We start from the raw sequence: 20,912 nt of genomic DNA on the forward strand, positions 1-20,912 counted from the left end.
TGGATCTAATTTATATAAACCAAAGGAAATATTCATATTATTGTCAAAACTGTTTTTTATGAAACAAGATTCAATTATATTCCTGTCGACCATGGACTTGCTTGATACTACTTTCTCAACTTTTTGAAAATCAATTGGATGGAAGTCGGTTCCTGACCAGCCGGGCTGTGGCTCGTACGTTGGTTTGCGTGCAGCCAGCAGTAACAGCCTGGTTGATCAGGCTCTGATCCACCAGGAGGCCTGGTCACAGACCGGGTCGCGGGGGCGTTGACCCCCGGAACTCTCTCCAGGAAAACTCCAGATGGTTAAAATCTCTTACATGAATAAATAGAGCATTGGAATCTTGTCCAGTTCTAATGCTATATTTATGTTGTTTTAATCTTAGTTCGAGATTTTTACCAGTTTGACCGTAATAAACTTTATCGCAAATTTTACAAGGAATCTTATAGACACATCCATCAGCATTTTGTAGAATAATAAGAAAATATTATAACCTTCATATTATAATACGGTAAAAGGACCCCAATGGAAATAAGTCACTGTGTCTGACTTTTTCGGGTTATCCTAGGTTCTCTACACATATGCTGCTATGTATGATAATTCTATGTAACTGTATTTGTGTATACCTGAATAAACTTACTTACTTACTTGGGGGGAACTCTTTATCAAAAGTTTTTTTTACTGTCAAGATTTTTGATTACAACTTTAATATTAAAAGTCTTAAGAAGTTTTAGTTTAATAGTTTAATATGTTTATTATGCACCCCATACCCATCCTGTGGGCGGTAGTCAAAAGATTACAGAGGTACATAATTGGTCCAGGGACTGGACTCCAAAGTTTTGATAGCTGAGCAAGTTACAGAGGTAATGAACTCACAATTTACAAAGGTAATGAACTCACAATTTACAAAGGTAATGAACTCACAATTTACAAAGGTAATGAACTCCAGGTAAGTCTGGTCACAATCATGACAAGTTACAAAGGTATTTACAGATTACAGAGGTACGTAATGGGTCCAGGGACTGGGCCCCCAAAGTTTTGATAGCTGAACTAGGTACAAAGGTAATGAGCTCACAAGTTACAAAGGTAATGAATTCTGTAGAATGGTTACTTACGTTTATACTTTGGCTACAATCATGAACAAATTATAGAGTAATGAGCAATTCACACTTCCACACCCGGTCACAACTGTAATGAGTTATTGGTGCAAATATTGATTGTTGAGTCACACACACCACACACACACACACACACACACACACACACACACACACACACACACACACACACACACACACACACACACACACACACACACACACACACACACACACACACTTTAGTTTAATATCTTTATGCACCCCATACCCATCCTGTGGGCGGTAGTCAAAAGATTACAAAGGTACATAATGGGTCCAGTGACTGGACCCCAAAGTTATGATAGCTGAACTAGTTACAAAGGTAATGAACTCCAGGTAGATCTGGTCACTAATCATGGCAAGTTACAGAGGTAATGAATCAGCTTCACTCCTATACATGGTTACAGTCATGAACAAATTACAAAGTAATGAACCACTGATACGTCCACACCTGGTCACAATTGTAATGAGTTATAAATACAAATATTAAGTGGATCATACACCCACACTTAAGAAGAGAAGGCATATCAACCAAGTTTTCATGGTAAGGGAGAACCAACATATTTTTAGTTGAATAAGGCTGGTTGTCCCTTTTTAGATTGTAAAAAAGTATTTCTAGCAACTTTAAAAGATTTATCAATTACATTTCTTGGGTATTTCAAATCATTACCTATTTCATAAATTTTGGATATTTCCTCATCTATGAACTCAGGACTACAAGTTCGTAAAGCTCTCAAAAACATTGATGAGAAAACAGACAGTTTGACTCTATCTTGATGCGAGGAATAATAGTGGACATAGGAACAGTTATTTGTAGGTTTTCTGTAAATTTTAAATTTGAATTCATTATTACCCTTAATAATTAAAACATCTAGAAAAGGCAATGAGTTATTTTCTTCAAATTCAACGGTAAAATTTATAGAATGGGCTAAGCTATTTAAATTGCCAAGGAAATGGTGTATATGGTTGATATGCCTTCTCTTCTTAAGACTTTTAATATTAAAGTTGTATTAAAAAATCTTGATACAGTAAAAAACTTTTGATAAAGAATTCCCCCCAAAATGCTGATGGATGTGTCTATAAGATTCCTTGTAAAATTTGCGATAAAGTTTATTACGGTCAAACTGGTAAAAATCTCGAACTAAGATTAAAACAACATAAATATAGCATTAGAACTGGACAAGATTCCAATGCTCTATTTATTCATGTAAGAGATTTTAACCATCCAATTGATTTTCAAAAAGTTGAGAAAGTAGTATCAAGCAAGTCCATGGTCGACAGGAATATAATTGAATCTTGTTTCATAAAAAGCAGTTTTGACAATAATATGAATATTTCCTTTGGTTTATATAAATTAGATCCATTTATAATTAATAGAATTTGGGAAGAATTTAATAATACATTGGACAAATAATATTTTTTAAATTTCTTATTTCTTGGGTAGAATAGTTTGTTGGTGGGTTGTATGAAGGACCTGTCTAGTTGGGCCAGCGGGCCTGCTGTCTCGCGTCAGGTGTTTCGTTGTTGTGGGATCTGATAGTGAGGTGTGGGCTACCTCTTTATATACCTTCCTTTGATGCTTTACTTTCATTGTTCCTTGATAATGTGAGTAGTCACGAAAGCGCTTGGAACTCCTCTATTCTTTCACAGTGGTTGTTTTGCATATATATATATATATATATATATATATATATATATATATATATATATATATATATATATATATATATATATATATATATATATATATATATATATATCAGGTAGACACCCTTGCCAAGCCCAGCAATAGAGCAGGTAGATACCTTCGCCAAACCCCAGCAATAGATCAGGTAGACACCCTCGCCAAGCTCAAGCAATAGATCAGGTAGACACCCTCGCCAAGCCCCAGAAATAGATCAGGTAGACACCCTCGCCAAACCCCAGCAATAGATCAGGTAGACACCCTCGCCAAGCCCCAGCAATAATCAGGTAGACACCCTCGCCAAACCCCAGCAATAGATCAGGTAGACACCCTCGCCAAGCCCCAGCAATAGATCAGGTAGACACCCTGGAGTATACCTGGAGAGAGTTCCGGGGGTCAACGCCCCCGCGGCCCGGTCTGTGACCAGGCCTCCTGGTGGATCAGAACCTGATCAACCAGGCTGTTGCTGCTGGCTGCACGCAATCCAATGTACGAGCCACAGCCCGGCTGGTCAGGTACCGACTCTAGGTGCTTGTCCAGTGCCTGCTTGAAGACAGTCAGGGGTCTATTGGTAATCCCCTTTATGTATGATGGGAGGCAGCTGAACAGTCTTGGGCCCCTGACACTTATTGTATTGTCTCTTAACCCTCGCCAAACCCCAGCAATAGATCAGGTAGACACCCTCCCCAAGCCCCAGCAATAATCAGGTAGACACCCTCACCAAACCCCAGCAATAGATCAGGTAGACCAGGAGGCCAGGAGCTGAGTCTCGACCCCTGCAACCACAATTAGGTGAGTACACCGTCGCCAAGCCCCAGCAATAGATCAGGTAGACACCCTCGCCAAGCCCCAGCAATAGATCAGGTAGACATCCTCGCCAAGCCCCAGCAATAGATCAGGTAGACCAGGAGGCCAGGAGCTGAGTCTCGACCCCTGCAACCACAATTAGGTGAGTACACCGTCGCCAAGCCCCAGCAATAGATCAGGTAGACACCCTCGCCAAGCCCCAGCAATAGATCAGGTAGACACCCTCGCCAAGCCCCAGCAATAGATCAGGTAGACACCGTCGCCAAGCCCCAGCAATAGATCAGGTAGACCAGGAGGCCAGGAGCTGAGTCTCGACCCCTGCAACCACAATTAGGTGAGTACACCGTCGCCAAGCCCCAGCAATAGATCAGGTAGACACCCTCGCCAAGCCCCAGCAATAGATCAGGTAGACACCCTCGCCAAGCCTCAGCAATAGATCAGGTAGACACCCTCGCCAAGCCTCAGCAATAGATCAGGTAGACACCCTCGCCAAGCCCCAGCAATAGATCAGGTAGACACCCTCGCCAAGCCCCAGCAATAGATCAGGTAGACACCCTCGCCAAGCCCCAGCAATAGATCAGGTAGACACCCTCGCCAAGCCCCAGCAATAGATCAGGTAGACACCCTCGCCAAGCCCCAGCAATAGATCAGGTAGACACCCTCGCCAAGCCTCAGCAGAGCTGGACACATTCTCAAGGATCCCAGTAATAATATCTTTATTTCTACAAGCACATGCACAAAGTTGTATATACAGGCCTATTTGACAACAATGACATGCTACTATATAGAAAGCCATTTTTATGCAGATCATTTCAGGCAAATTAGATCAATTTTGTCCCCAGGATGGGGTCCACATCAGTCTACAAATACCCCGTTCCCCTTGGCCTGGTGGCTAAAGCTCTCGCTCCATATTGTTTTCTGCAGCCCAAATCTTTCAGTGGGCTGCAGAAAACAATATGAAGTTCAACGATGAGAAATTTCAATTACTCAGATATGGTAAACATGAGGAAATTAAATCTTCATCAGAGTACAAAACAAATTCTGGCCACAAAATAGAGCGAAACACCAACGTCAAAGACCTGGGAGTGATTATGTCGGAGGATCTCACCTTCAAGGACCATAACATTGTATCAATCGCATCTGCTAGAAAAATGACAGGATGGATAATGAGAACCTTCAAAACTAGGGAGGCCAAGCCCATGATGACACTCTTCAGGTCACTTGTTCTATCTAGGCTGGAATATTGCTGCACTCTAACAGCACCTTTCAAGGCAGGTGAAATTGCCGACCTAGAAAATGTACAGAGAACTTTCACGGCGCGCATAACGGAGATAAAACACCTCAATTACTGGGAGCGCTTGAGGTTTCTAAACCTGTATTCCCTGGAACGCAGGAGGGAGAGATACATGATTATATACACCTGGAAAATCCTAGAGGGACTAGTACCGAACTTGCACACGAAAATCACTCACTACGAAAGCAAAAGACTTGGCAGACGATGCACCATCCCCCCAATGAAAAGCAGGGGTGTCACTAGCACGTTAAGAGACCATACAATAAGTGTCAGGGGCCCGAGACTGTTCAACTGCCTCCCAGCACACATAAGGGGGATTACCAACAGACCCCTGGCAGTCTTCAAGCTGGCACTGGACAAGCACCTAAAGTCAGTTCCTGATCAGCCGGGCTGTGGCTCGTACGTTGGTTTTGCGTGCAGCCTGCAGCAACAGCCTGGTTGATCAGGCGCTGATCCACCAGGAGGCCTGGTCACAGACCGGGCCGCGGGGGCGTTGACCCCCGAAACTCTCTCCAGGTAACTCCAGGTAATACGACGAGACCTGGAGTTTACCTGGAGAGAGTTCCGGGGGTCAACGCCCCCGCGGCCCGGTCTGTGACCAGGCCTCCTGGTGGATCAGAGCCTGATCAACCAGGCTGTTACTGCTGGCTGCACGCAAACCCGGGTTGAATTCCCAGCAAGGGTAGAAACATTGGGCGTGTTTCATTACACCGGTTGTGTATGTTCCCCATGAGTAAAATGGGTACATGTGTGTTAGTCGACTGGTATGAGTCGCATCCAGGGACGAAACTGACCTAATTTGCCCGAAATGCTCAGCATAACAAGTGGCTTTCTATATAGTAGCAATGAGCTTGAAACATATACAGACACTAATGAATGTATTAATAATTTTATGAAAAGAACCCACTTCCTCTATAACAAGCACTGCCCTAAAAACAAACTAAACAGCTCACAGCAGAGACTAAATAATTCCTGGCTAACACCCACCACAGTTAGGCCTGAGTGGTTGAGGGGAGAGGACGTGTGTGTGTAGAGGGAAGTCCTAGGCCTTCTATATCAGAACTGCTTATCTCACCCGACTGATAACTCATCATGCAACAAATATCGTTGGAGCGCAGCTGAATTGCTGCTGGAACTCTTATGTGTGAACTGTGACTAGTGATATACCTAGTGAAACACAAACATCTTGATTTGAAGTGGCTGTAGGAGGCTACACCTTCACTCCACCTTGCCTCCCTCCCCTCCCTCCTCGATTTGGAACTCAGCCATTCGCCTCTATTTACTTATGGTCTAGAGGCGGTTTTTGCCAGACCACATAAATGCTTGAGTGCCGTGTCAGTCCTCTGTGCCGCACTCCACTCACCTTACGAAGTCTCCTGTGTGCCTACCTGCCTGCTACAAGCAAATATCCTAGTGGTTGTGTTAATTGCTGCAGATTTGTTGTAACTATTTGCACGAGTGGATTTCACTGACTTAGGACATTGTGCTACCATCAGTACCTACGTAGTTAGCTCGTCGCCATTATCTACATATGAGATAAGGGCGAGTTTAACCGATCCAGGCTAAACAGCTTTTTAACTGTAACAAGCCAGAGGTTCATCTATAAACATATTAAGTTTGTGCTGATTTATTTGTCCACAGAGTGAAAATTTGTCTGTCATTCCCAGACACGTGTGCTAGCTGTGTTAAGTGCTGCGGGTTTGGAGTAATTAACGAGTAGTGCAATATTGGTAACTCTCGAGACGACTGTGGCCCCGTGAATGACCTTGAAAATCGCACTGCGACCCGCAGGCCACTACACCCACATTGCCTGTGTCTAGCGAGGTGAATATCCCTTCCTTGTCCCTTCTATTCACCGGTATCCTTTAGCCCATCGCCAGTGTGAAACTCCTGTCAGCTATGAGTATAGCTGATGGTGTTGACGTAGATGATGGTGAAGGCAGATTTGAAACATATTTTAGTAAACAGGCTCGGAAAAAAGAACGAGGCTTCCAGAGAAAGCTTGCTGAAAGCAATACAGTGGGCGCACACCCTCCCAAAGCTGTCAGGTTAGATTTCCCTGACAACACTGATCAAGAGACCAAGTTTAACTGGTTTTTCGAAGCTAGTGTAAACAATCATGAGAAAACGATCAAGTTTGTCCGCGATGAGGATAACTACGTCTTTGTGCCTAATGATTCAGCATTTATAGACAAACTTCTCACTCACGAATATGCCAACATCAAACTCCGAGCTGCCCCACCAAGGGCACCTAAAGTGCTTATTGTCATCTACAACGTCAACAAGCACTTGAATCCTCAATATCTGGCGTCAGAGCAAGTTGCAAGCCCTCGTCGACTTTCCAACGGTCTGATATTAGCTGAGTGGACTGGCCAGGGGACTCTGCCACGCTATATTCACTCCCGTGCAGCCCTCAACAGACGCTATTACATTGCATTGTACAGACCTCCTCAACGTCGATGTTATAAGTGTCAACGCTGGGGCCACATCGCCAGGAAATGCCCATCTAAGTCACACTGGTGTGCAGTGTGTGCCAATGCTCATCCTTCTGAACGGTGTTATGCTATGATCAAACAGCAACAGACTGTTGCTAAACAATGTATCAATTGTAAGACCTCAGGAGTCACAGCAGCTCATGCTGACTGCAGTGTGAGGGCTGATCGCATCGCAGCCAACCGCACTTCACCCTGTACCCCTCATAATGGCCCCCCAGGACTACCAGGTACCTCGGGTCTGAATACTGGCTCATGCCTGCCCTCAGACAATGGGGTTGAGCACCTCACCTGGGGAGCACGTCAACAGACCTCCATCACGTCGGCTGTCAATACCAGCCTAGCTGAGTCAGCTGACAGTCAGCCAAATAGCTCAGCTGACCGGGACTTCACGTCTCCAGATGTTCCAAGTCTTGCTCCTGTGGTATACAACCTGATGTCGCGCATAAAAATACTGGAAACACAACAATTTCTCCTGAAACAACAACTTGAACAACACAAGGAAAGATGTGTAGAGTGTACCAATAACAAGATTGTCACAATTTGTGAAAGCAAGTGTAAGGCTGCTGAACAAGGTGGTGGTGGTGTTCTTAATCACAGTAATGACGAATATAATACTTGTGTTGATAACTGTAGTGAGCATCATAACGAAGGCTATGGTGTCAATGATGTTAGTAATAGTGATGACCGTAATATAAGTGGTGGTGAAGAGTGTGATGAGGGCAATGGTGTCTATAATGTTAGTAATAGTGATGAGCATAATTTAAGTGGTGGTGAAGAGTGTGATGAGAGCGGTGGTGTCTATAATGTTAGTAATAGTGATGAGCATAATTTAAGTGGTGGTGAAGAGTGTGATGAGAGTGGTGGTGTCTATAATGTTAGTAATAGTGATGAGCATAATATAAGTGGTGGTGCAGAGTGTGATGAGGTTAGTCACATAGACATTAATGTTGAATACAATACTGTTGACAAATGTAATGAACACAATGTTGGTAGTGGCGCTGGTGATGACAGTTGTAGTGTTGCGTGTAATGTTAGTGGAGGAGGGAATGTGAGTGGTGGTGGTGTCACCTATCATACATTCACACATAAACAGCGTCATGCTCTGGGTTTACGAAGACTCCCACGAGGCCTTACAACTGGAGGTGCACTTACAAAACTCATGGACAAGGGTAGCACTGTTGACATTGATAAGGTCTGCTATTTATATGAACAATTTTTTCATTATGCTGAGAAACTCAACAAGATCCCAGGACTACTATAATGGATCAAAACTCGTATAAACTTTCTATATTAAGCTGGAACATTGCATCACTTAGAAAAAGACTTCCTGAACTTCATCATAAAGTAACCACCGAACCCATTGATGTTGTGTGTCTACAAGAGTGCAGAGTCCCTGAAAAATCCCAACCCCCTAAATTACCATCATTTGTTGCATATAACCTCAAATCTACTAACTCTTGTGTTCTATATATTAAAAAATCACTTCCCCATCAACTTCTTGCACACAAGAAAACAGAGGGGCTACAATATCACGGTGTTAGGATTTATATAGGGAACTCTGCTCTCAACATATTTAACTTGTATGCTCCTGCTGATAAATTTAATTACTTGGAGCTCCCAACTTGTGCTCATTCTGAGCCTACTCTTATTATTGGCGATTACAATGCGAGACACAAAAGCATTGGAAACTCACAGTTTGGTAATCGTAATGGCAATCAACTGTTGTCACTCTTAAACAGTCATGATAATGTCCAAATTGTAGGTGACCTTGAACCCACACATATCTATGGAGGCGTCCTTGATCTGTGCCTGGGCTTCAACATTACTTCTGCCAGCTGTGAGTCTTCCATTGTAACAGATATAGCGTCTGATCATTTCCCTAGGCTAACCTCTCTAGATATTGGTAATACTATCCTTCCTGGTGGGATATTCAAACGGAAACGTTTTAATGTTCCCACAGATCAGCATGATGACTTTGTTGCACATGTGACTGACTGGTATAATTCCTATGAGTGTTCCTCTGTAGAGACCTTTAACAATGATCTTGTGAGCAGTATTCAGAACTACTTAGAGCCGCCACTGCAACCTCTTGGTACTCTAAACCCAACAAACTTCCGTAATAATCATACCTCCTTCAAAAACCATACTTATTACAATGATTCTAAACTTCGTACACTGAAACGTACTGCTCGCAGACTAGGCCTAGCCTATAGAAAACATCGTACCCCTGGAATGCTGAGGCTCTTCCAAACTGCCCTTGCTGCTGCCAGAGAGCGTATGACAGAGCTGCGGCAAACCGACTGGGAAAAATTTGTCAACGGTCTTAATGCTCACACCCCACTTAGCCGGGCATGGAGGGACATAAATAGAATTAAGGGTAAACGAACTGGGCAGATCGCGCACCCTCATCCCTTGCATAGGGCGAATGAGTTAGTCAGTGCTTGGGCTGCTACATCTAGCTATGACAATCTTCCCAGTACCACACAGGCAAAATTAAATGATAAATATGATGCAAGGGAGAGACTTGTTTGCTTTATGCTCAGTAAGGCAGATGATTGCAACATTCCTTTCACTAATTATGAACTTGATGCAGCGCTAACTAAGGGCAACTCCACGTCGCCTGGTGAGGATGGTATTACTTACAACATACTCAGATTGCTGTGTCGAGTACCAGGTAATCCATTACTTGAATTATATAACATGAGCTATGTAACTGGGGAGCTCCCTCAATCTTGGACCAACAGCCTCATCATTCCAATTCCTAAGCCCAATCAACAAAATGCATTTCGCCCAATATCTCTTACTAGCTGCTTGTGTAAAACATTTGAGAGAATGATTCTTAATCGTCTCATGTACAGAATCAAACAATTTTTGTCTCCCCGGTTACATGGTTTCATGCATGGAAGGAGCGTGCATCATTGCATAGCCACCTTTCTCACCCTGCACACTGACAGCTCCTACACTACCTTCCTTGACCTTAAATCCGCTTTCGATGTAGCCAACCGACATGTAATAATTAGTGAACTTGCCAGAATGGATGTTGGAGGATGGCTTCTCCGCTGGATTAAAGGCTACCTGTCCAACAGAAAATCGTCTGTGTTGTTCCAGGGACATAGAAGTGTAACTAAAGACTTTGAATTAGGAACCCCACAGGGAGGTGTGCTCAGTCCCACACTGTTCAATATTCTAATTAATGCATTACTTAATGCTATGCCTAGTCAGCCCCATAATTATGTGATTAGTTTTGCTGATGATATAATGATTCACACCACCGGATTCTCCAACACCCAAAACATTCTTAATCATGTACTAGCCTCGTGTCAGGACCTGGGGTTGATAATCTCTACTGATAAAACAAAGATACTCAATAGGCGTCCTCCTCGACAGAGAGGCACAGTTCGTCAGATCCAATTGCATGATGGGTCTCTTCTAGAATATGTAAGCAGATACAGGTATCTAGGCTTTGAGGTTCCACTACTTGGACCTGTTGTAACAAGACTTTGTCGCCAATACAAAGAACGACTAAGAGCACTTAGAGTTGTGGCAGGGCTTCACCCCAGGTATGGTGCTAATGTTAAAATTGTGAAAATGATGTATCTTGCTTATATTAGATCATTGGTTGATTATGCTGCGCCACTACTTGCTCTTGTGTCTGACTGGAAGCTTGGAGGGCTGGAAAAACTGCAGAACGAAGCAATGAGGATCATCCTAGGATGCCCTCGTACTGCCAAAATTTTAAATATGCAAAAAGAACTTGATATTCCAAGCATCAGAGATCGTGTTACTGAAAGAAATATCCTAATTGGGGTTAATATGCTCAGGCAAGCTCATTCAAACCCCTGCACAGAAGCCCTCCAAACTTTCCTCAGCACTGGTGAACACTCCTCCAGATGGATCGAAAAGACTGGAACCGACCTCCGCATGAATCAGATACATGATCTATGTCAAGTAAGGCAACAGCGGCACTTCTCCGCTCCATGGAATATTACCCCATTCCAAACTACCATTCCTCCATTTCCCCCCAAACTACTTCTTAAATCACAACCAAAACTTCGCCTTGAAGCCAAACATGAGGCCTTAAGCTGTATTGATAACTTAGTCACACAGCACACACTCTCGCAAATTATTTACGTTGATGGTTCTGTTCACCAATCCACTGGTGCAGCTGGTAGTGCTGCTGTTGTCGTACAGAGTGATGGCTCTCTTAAAGAAATTGGAGCACGCATCAATAATTGGGCCTCTACCCTTCAGACAGAACTGTTTGCCATACTCCTTGCACTGAAATGCATCTATGTATCAAAGATTGACAGTTTAATTGTAACTGATTCTCTGTCATCCATAAATGCTCTCAACTCATTAAGCATAAATTGTGGCATGCTTGTGTCAGAAGCCAGACACAGGTATGGTAGGATTGTGGACAGTGGAGTCAGAGTGCACATGCTGTGGATTCCATCTCACATTGGTCTTCAGATGCATGATAGAACTGATAAATTGGCTAAGCTGTATGCTTTCAAAGAGGGAGTAGATTACAATCTTGGCTTGTCAGGTAGTAGTTTGAGAACAATAATACGAAAAGAACTTCAGCTGAATTTTATGGACTTAAGGCTCAGGGAGATTGACACCAGTGAGTCCATCTATCATCATTCTATCATGCAGGAGGAGCCACATGTCTATGGTGCATCCAACAAAATAAGCAGACTCTTGGATGTCACTACCGCCCGGCTCCGGCTGGGTTACAAGTATCTTTGGCAGGTTAAATCACCACCACCAGATGTAGACCAAACGAAATGTAAACTTTGCCAGATGGATTATTGTCACACCCTGCGTCATTATGTACTGGAGTGCGATAAAATTAATGAATTTAGAAACAACTCACTCAGAAGTGTTCAAGAAATGGCTAAGTATTTTATCCACAGTGGTATATTACAGACCATTCTGGAGAAATACCCTGACTTTGCTAGCTGTAAATAAAGCATTACCACATGTGTGCATGTGTGTGTGTGTGTGTGTGTGTGTGTGTGTGTGTGTGTGTGTGTGTGTGTGTGTGTGTGTGTGAGTATGAGTGTGTGTGTGTATGAGTGTGAGTGTGTGTATGAGTGTGTGTGAGTATGAGTGTGTGTGCGTGTGTGTGTGTGTGTGTGTTTATGTGTGTGTATGAGTGTGTGTGTGAGTGTGTGTGCGTGTGTGTATGTGTATGAGTGTGTGTGTGTGTGTTGTATGAGTGTGTGTTGTAGAGAGTGTGTGTGTGTTGTATGAGTGTGTGTGTGTGTGTGTGAGACTCAGCAATCAACATTTGCACCAATAACTCACTACAGTTGTGACCGGGTGTGGAAGTGTGAATTGCTCATTACTCTAAAATTTGTTCATGATTGCAGCCATGTATAAACGTAAGTAACCATTCTTACAGTATTCATTACCTTTGTAACTTGTGAGTTCATTACCTTTGTAACTTGTGAGTTCATTACCTTGTACCTAGTTCAGCCATCAAAACTTTGGAGCCCGGTCCCTGGACCCATTGTGTACCTCTGTAATCTGTAAATACCTTTGTAACTTGTAATGATTGTGACTAGACCTACCTGGAGTTCATTACCTTTGTAAATTGTGAGTTCATTACCTTTGTAAATTGTGAATTCATTGCCTCTGTAACTTGCTCAGCTATCAAAACTTTGAGGCCCAGTCCCTGGACCCATTATGTACCTCTGTAATCTTTTGACTACCGCCCACAGGATGGGTATGGGGTGCATAATAAACATATTAAACTAACTAACTAACACCCACCATCTTCAAATCCATTAACACAAAGCACGAAACGTTCAGTTTATGTTAAACAATTGGATAAAATAATCACATCCTTACCGACGGATAAACTGAAGACGTCTATGGAAGAACAGAACACCTGGGCCTCTGTAGACACCATCACACGAATTTCCAATGCCTCATCTATGATCAAAATCACCTTTTCAAATATAGATATGGCTACCCAAGCACTCTTTAATGGTCTAGCTATCTCATATTACCACATACATCCACGCCACAGAACCTGAACGTTTCGACAATGTCTCTCCCTGTTGGAACTGTTATTCTTATCAATACTCAACCAAGGACTGGCCCATTAAAGACAAAAAGTTCTATTCTACCTGTGGAAAAGGTCATGACTTCACAGCCCGCACCATCACCAATGCCACTCCAACATGTCTTAACTGCAAGGGTACTCATCATACCCTTGAAGCTAAATGCCCACTACGAAAAGAAGTAATGTCGAAAAAAAATAAAGAAGAAACCAAGAAGAATAGCCCCAAATCGCCGACATATGCCGCCATTTCAAAACTCGAGTCGGACGCCACCAGAATTCTACAAACCACACAGCAGTCATCTCTATCCAACAATTCCCTCTCTGCACTCCCTGATGCTGCTCCCTCTAAGGTGCTGTATTGCATGATGTATGCACACCTTGCAAATGCAGCAAACCCAGGCACATTCAACACTACAATTAACGAAGTATTCCGTCTTAACAACATGCCGCCATTCAACTTTCCTGACTCGCCAACATCACAGGACTTCCTCAAGATTATCCCAAACATCGCTAACTTCACATCAACTTCAGGCCCAAATCCTGACTCTGCCCCAAAAGACACTCTTGAACCACCCCGAATGGCCACTACCACTCAACAACCAGCCAGACCGCAAATACTCTAGACTCCCAGCTTCCTCTCGACACACTCACAGTAGAAACAACTGAACAATTTTCTGACGAATACGCCAACGAAGCAGATAGCGACGACTCCAGCACACCCTCCTGGGAATACCTTACTTTCTACACCTCTCCCTCGAATGCTGACACCATGACCTGCTCTGAATTCTACAAAGGCCTCGGTGGTGGAACAATCAAGTATGCCTGCGAATCACCTCTTCACTTCACACTCACACAAGTTCTTGAGTTCATCAAGCCTCTTCGTTTCACTTTTTCCAATAAGACAACACTATACCACCTCTCCAGAAGCAGCCTCAAGAAGTCTGCAAATTGTTCCTCTGCAAACCTGCCTCCTCAACTACTAAAATAAACTCCCACATGTCTGCTGCCGTCTGATCGCCTTAGCTGCTGGGTCAAGCCCTGGCTCTATTTCTATGACTAAGAACACTCCTCTCCAGCGCTACTCTTCTTCACCATAGGAAAGAATCTAGCAAGCGAAATCCCAAGCTCAAACACCTGTCCATCAGACTACCTCACAGGCACCTACCCGCATACACTATTCCAAGCTCCAACCAATCCAACAGAGGTCTCGCTCACCATCGACACCTTTAAAAACATGGCAGGAGACATAAACAACTTCCCTACCTTTATGTACAAAAAAGCTTCATAAGTACTGTCACCAATTAATGCAACACTCTTTAGTAAATCCATTAAATCCTCCACCTTCCCAGCAGTTCTCAAAATAGCGAGGGTCACCACGATCCATAAAGGAGGTGATCAATAACTAGACCAATTTCTAACTTACCACTACTCTCTAAAATCTTTGAAAAATTAATTCATAGACGGATCTGTTCCTACCTCATATCAAACAACATACTAAACCCCTGTCAGTTTGGATTCAGGAATAATAAAAGCACAAATGATGCTATTATACACATGCCAGAACTAATATATACTGCTCTCGAGAAGAAAGAAGTCCCATTGGGAATTTTCATTAACTTACGTAAAGCTTTTGATAGAGTCGACCATGAATTGCTGCACACTAAATTAACACACTACGGTATAAGAGGGCACTCTCTCAACTACCTAAAGTCATACCTTAGTAACAGAAGCCAATACGTGTATGCAAATGGTGCAAACTCTTCCACACAACCAATCACAGTAGGAGTCCCACAGGAAAGTGTCCTTAGGCCACTCCTCTTTCTCATCTACATCAACGACCTACCGAATGCATCACAGCTACTCAAACCCATATTATTTGCAGATGGCACTACATACGTCTTCTCCCACCCAAACCCCAGTCATACTCGCCAACACTGTCAATGCTGAATTGCAGAAAATATCTGCCTGGATGATGACTAATATACTTACCCTAAATACTGACAAAACCTATTTCATTCAGTTTGGAACCATAGCTGCAAATGTTCCACTTAACATAACACTAAATGGTTCACGCATCACAAGACTCACAGAGGGAAAATTCCTAGGAATCCACCTAGACAGTAGCCTCAAATTCCAGACACATATACAACAAATTTCCGAGAAAATCTCTAAGACAGTAGGCATACTATCAAGGATACAGTACTATGTTCCACAATCAGCTCTCCTTGGGTGTTTTATTAACCATTGCACCTTTGCAACATTCAAAGTTATACTCCCTTAATCGGGCAGGCCATAATACATTATGGCTTCACAGATTAGCAATTGCTTGAAAACTAACCATCAGAATTCCATTTATATGGGCTCATTGACCTTATATTGAGATACTCTATCCACTCTAGGGAGTTCAGTTCGAAATTTTAATGTTCCTCTACTTTGCTGCATGAAGGGTTAACAGGACACACGACCATAACACAAGGCACAGATCTCTTTTTGATGTACCCCATGTCCATATCACACTGTGTACAAACTCTATGCAAATAAAGGGCTCCAAAATCTGGAATTCATTACCAGAACATACTAAAGTAATCAGGCCTGAAAATCAATTTAAGACTCTTCTAAGAAACCACTTACTCACCCGGGACTAAATAATCAACACTCAATATTTAACATTACCAATAAATCTCCCAATTACTTAAATCTTAAAACTTCAAGACAACATATAGCAAATTGATCATCTTGTTTGTTATACATTGTAATGTGACAAATTTGTACAACTATAATGCTTCAAAATCGAAATGTTCAAATTTCATTGTTTCAGATACTCAATTGTACTTCCTATTGTAAATTGTTTACTGTATTTTTTTACCACTGAACCTGTCATTGCGTGTTAATTTTAAGCCTGCCTATAATGCTCTGCATACAAGGGGCTTTTGGCATGTACACCCAACTTACCTGGAGTTTACCTGGAGAGAGTTTCGGGGGTCAACGCCCCCGCGGCCCGGTCTGTGACCAGGCCTCCTGGTGGATCAGCGCCTGATCAACCAGGCTGTTGCTGCTGGCTGCACGCAAACCAACGTACGAGCCACAGCCGGGCTGATCAGGAACTGACTTTAGGTGCTTGTCCAGTGCCAGCTTGAAGACTGCCAGGGGTCTGTTGGTAATCCCCCTTATGTGTGCTGGGAGGCAGTTGAACAGTCTCGGGCCCCTGACACTTATTGTATGGTCTCTTAACGTGCTAGTGACACCCCTGCTTTTCATTGGGGGGATGGTGCATCGTCTGCCAAGTCTTTTGCTTTCGTAGTGAGTGATTTTCGTGTGCAAGTTCGGTACTAGTCCCTCTAGGATTTTCCAGGTGTATATAATCATGTATCTCTCCCTCCTGCGTTCCAGGGAATACAGGTTTAGAAACCTCAAGCGCTCCCAGTAATTGAGGTGTTTTATCTCTGTTATGCGCGCCGTGAAAGTTCTCTGTACATTTTCTAGGTCGGCAATTTCACCTGCCTTGAAAGGTGCTGTTAGAGTGCAGCAATATTCCAGCCTAGATAGAACAAGTGACCTGAAGAGTGTCATCATGGGCTTGGCCTCCCTAGTTTTGAAGGTTCTCATTATCCATCCTGTCATTTTTCTAGCAGATGCGATTGATACAATGTTATGGTCCTTGAAGGTGAGATCCTCCGACATAATCACTCCCAGGTCTTTGACGTTGGTGTTTCGCTCTATTTCGTGGCCAGAATTTGTTTTGTACTCTGATGAAGATTTAATTTCCTCATGTTTACCATATCTGAGTAATTGAAATTTCTCATCGTTGAACTTCATATTGTTTTCTGCAGCCCACTGAAAGATTTGGTTGATGTCCGCCTGGAGCCTTGCAGTGTCTGCAATGGAAGACACTGTCATGCAGATTCGGGTGTCATCTGCAAAGGAAGACACGGTGCTGTGGCTGACATCCTTGTCTATGTCGGATATGAGGATGAGGAACAAGATGGGAGCTAGTACTGTGCCTTGTGGAACAGAGCTTTTCACCGTAGCTGCCTCGGACTTTACTCTGTTGACGACTACTCTCTGTGTTCTGTTAGTGAGGAAATTATAGATCCATCGACCGACTTTTCCTGTTATTCCTTTAGCGCGCATTTTGTGCGCTATTACGCCATGGTCACACTTGTCGAAGGCTTTTGCAAAGTCTGTATATATTACATCTGCATTCTTTTTGTCTTCTAGTGCATTTAGGACCTTGTCGTAGTGATCCAGTAGTTGAGACAGACAGGAGCGACCTGTTCTAAACCCATGTTGCCCTGGGTTGTGTAACTGATGGGTTTCTAGATGGGTGGTGATCTTGCTTCTTAGGACCCTTTCAAAGATTTTTATGATATGGGATGTTAGTGCTATTGGTCTGTAATTCTTTGCTGTTGCTTTACTGCCCCCTTTGTGGAGTGGGGCTATGTCTGTTGTTTTTAGTAACTGAGGGACGACCCCCGTGTCCATGCTCCCTCTCCATAGGATGGAAAAGGCTCGTGATAGGGGCTTCTTGCAGTTCTTGATGAACACAGAGTTCCATGAGTCTGGCCCTGGGGCAGAGTGCATGGGCATGTCATTTATCGCCTGTTCGAAGTCATTTGGCGTCAGGATAACATCGGATAGGCTTGTGTTAATCAAATTTTGTGGCTCTCTCATAAAAAATTCATTTTGATCTTCGACTCTCAGTCTGGTTAGCGGCTTGCTAAAAACTGAGTCATATTGGGACTTGAGTAGCTCACTCATTTCCTTGCTGTCATCTGTGTAGGACCCATCTTGTTTAAGTAGGGGCCCAATACTGGGCGTTGTTCTCGATTTTGATTTGGCATAGGAGAAGAAATACTTTGGGTTTCTTTCGATTTCATTTATAGCTTTTAGTTCTTCCCGCGATTCCTGACTCCTAAAGGATTCTTTTAGCTTAAGTTCGATGCTTGCTATTTCTCTGACCAGTGTCTCCCTGCGCATTTCAGATATATTGACCTCTTTTAGCCGCTCTGTTATTCTTTTCCGTCGCCTGTAAAGGGAGCGCCTGTCTCTTTCTATTTTACATCTACTCCTCCTTTTTCTTAGAGGAATAAGCCTTGTGCATACATCGAGTGCCACCGAGTTAATCTGTTCTAGGCATAAGTTTGGGTCTGTGTTGCTTAGTATATCTTCCCAGCTTATATCGGTTAGGACTTGGTTTACTTGGTCCCACTTTATGTTTTTGTTATTGAAGTTGAATTTGGTGAATGCTCCCTCGTGACTAGTCTCATTTTGTCGGTCTGGGGCTCCTCGCATACATGTCTGAACCTCAATTATGTTGTGATCTGAGTATATTGTTTTTGATATGGTGACATTTCTTATCAGAACTACTATAATTCCTTGTACAACTATGTATCATATCCAAATAAACTATATGAATAGTAGCATGTCATTGATGTCAGCTATGGTCTGTATTCCTTGTACATGTATTTGTAGAAATAAAGATATTAATATTATATTATATTATATTATGTCACTGATGTCATCTATGGCGCTCCCTTTACAGGCGACGGAAAAGAATAACAGAGCGGCTAAAAGAGGTCAATATATCTGAAATGCGTAGGGAGACACTGGTCAGAGAAATAGCAAGCATCGAACTCAAGCTAAAGGAATCTTATAGGAGTCAGGAATCGCGGGAAGAACTAAAAGCCATAAATGAAATCGAAAGAAACCCAAAGTATTTCTTCTCCTATGCCAAATCAAAGTCGAGAACAACATCCAGTATTGGGCCCCTACTTAAACAAGATGGGTCCTACACAGATGACAGCAAGGAAATGAGTGAGCTACTCAAGTCCCAATATGACTCAGTTTTTAGCAAGCCGCTAACCAGACTGAGAGTCGAAGATCAAAATGAATTTTTTATGAGAGAGCCACAAAATTTGATTAACACAAGCCTATCCGATGTTATCCTGACGCCAAATGACTTCGAACAGGCGATAAATGACATGCCCATGCACTCTGCCCCAGGGCCAGACTCATGGAACTCCGTGTTCATCAAGAACTGCAAGAAGCCCCTATCACGAGCCTTTTCCATCCTATGGAGAGGGAGCATGGACACGGGGGTCGTCCCACAGTTACTAAAAACAACAGACATAGCCCCACTCCACAAAGGGGGCAGTAAAGCAACAGCAAAGAACTACAGACCGATAGCACTAACATCCCATATCATAAAAATCTTTGAAAGGGTCCTAAGAAGCAAGATCACCACCCATCTAGAAACACGTCAGTTACACAACCCAGGGAAACATGGGTTTAGAACAGGTCGCTCCTGTCTGTGTCAACTATTGGATCACTACAAGGTCCTAAATGCACTAGAAGATAAAAAGAATGCAGATGTAATATATACAGACTTTGCAAAAGCCTTTGACAAGTGTGACCATGGCGTAATAGCGCACAAAATGCGTGCTAAAGGAATAACAGGAAAAGTCGGTCGATGGATCTATAATTTCCTCACTAACAGAACACAGAGAGTAGTCGTCAACAGAGTAAAGTCCGAGGCAGCTACGGTGAAAAGCTCTGTTCCACAAGGCACAGTACTCGCTCCCATCTTGTTCCTCATCCTCATATCCGAAATAGACAAGGATGTCAGCCACAGCACCGTGTCTTCCTTTGCAGATGACACCCGAATCTGCATGACAGTGTCTTCCATTGCAGACACTGCAAAGCTCCAGGCGGACATCAACCGAATCTTTCAGTGGGCTGCAGAAAACAATATGAAATTCAACGATGAGAAATTTGAATTACTCAGATATGGTAAACACGAGGAAATTAAATCTTCATTAGAGTACAAAACAAATTCTGGCCACAAAATAGAGCGAAACACCAACGTCAAAGACCTGGGAGTGATCATGTCGGAGGATCTCACCTTCAACACCATAACATTGTATCAATCGCATCTGCTAGAAAAATGACAGGATGGATAATGAGAACCTTCAAAACTAGGGAGGCCAAGCCCATGATGACACTCTTCAGGTCACTTGTTCTATATAGGCTGGAATATTGCTGCACACTAACAGCACCTTTCAAGGCAGGTGAAATTGCTGACTTAGAAAATGTAGAGAACCTTCACGGCGTGCATAACGGAGATAAAACACCTCAATTACTGGGAGCGCTTGAGGTTCCTAAAACTGTATTCCCTGGAACGCAGGCGGGAGAGATACATGATTATATACACCTGGAAAATCCTAGAGGGACTAGTACCGAACTTGCACACGAAAATCACTCACTACGAAAGCAAAAGACTTGGCAGACGATGCAACATCCCCCCAATGAAAAGCAGGGGTGTCACTAGCACGTTAAGAGACCATACAATAAGTGTCAGGGGCCCGAGACTGTTCAACTGCCTCCCAGCATACATAAGGGGGATTACCAACAGACCCCTGGC

This window comes from Cherax quadricarinatus, chromosome 61 (genome assembly GCF_038502225.1).
Source record: "Cherax quadricarinatus isolate ZL_2023a chromosome 61, ASM3850222v1, whole genome shotgun sequence".
NCBI lineage: Eukaryota > Metazoa > Arthropoda > Malacostraca > Decapoda > Parastacidae > Cherax > Cherax quadricarinatus.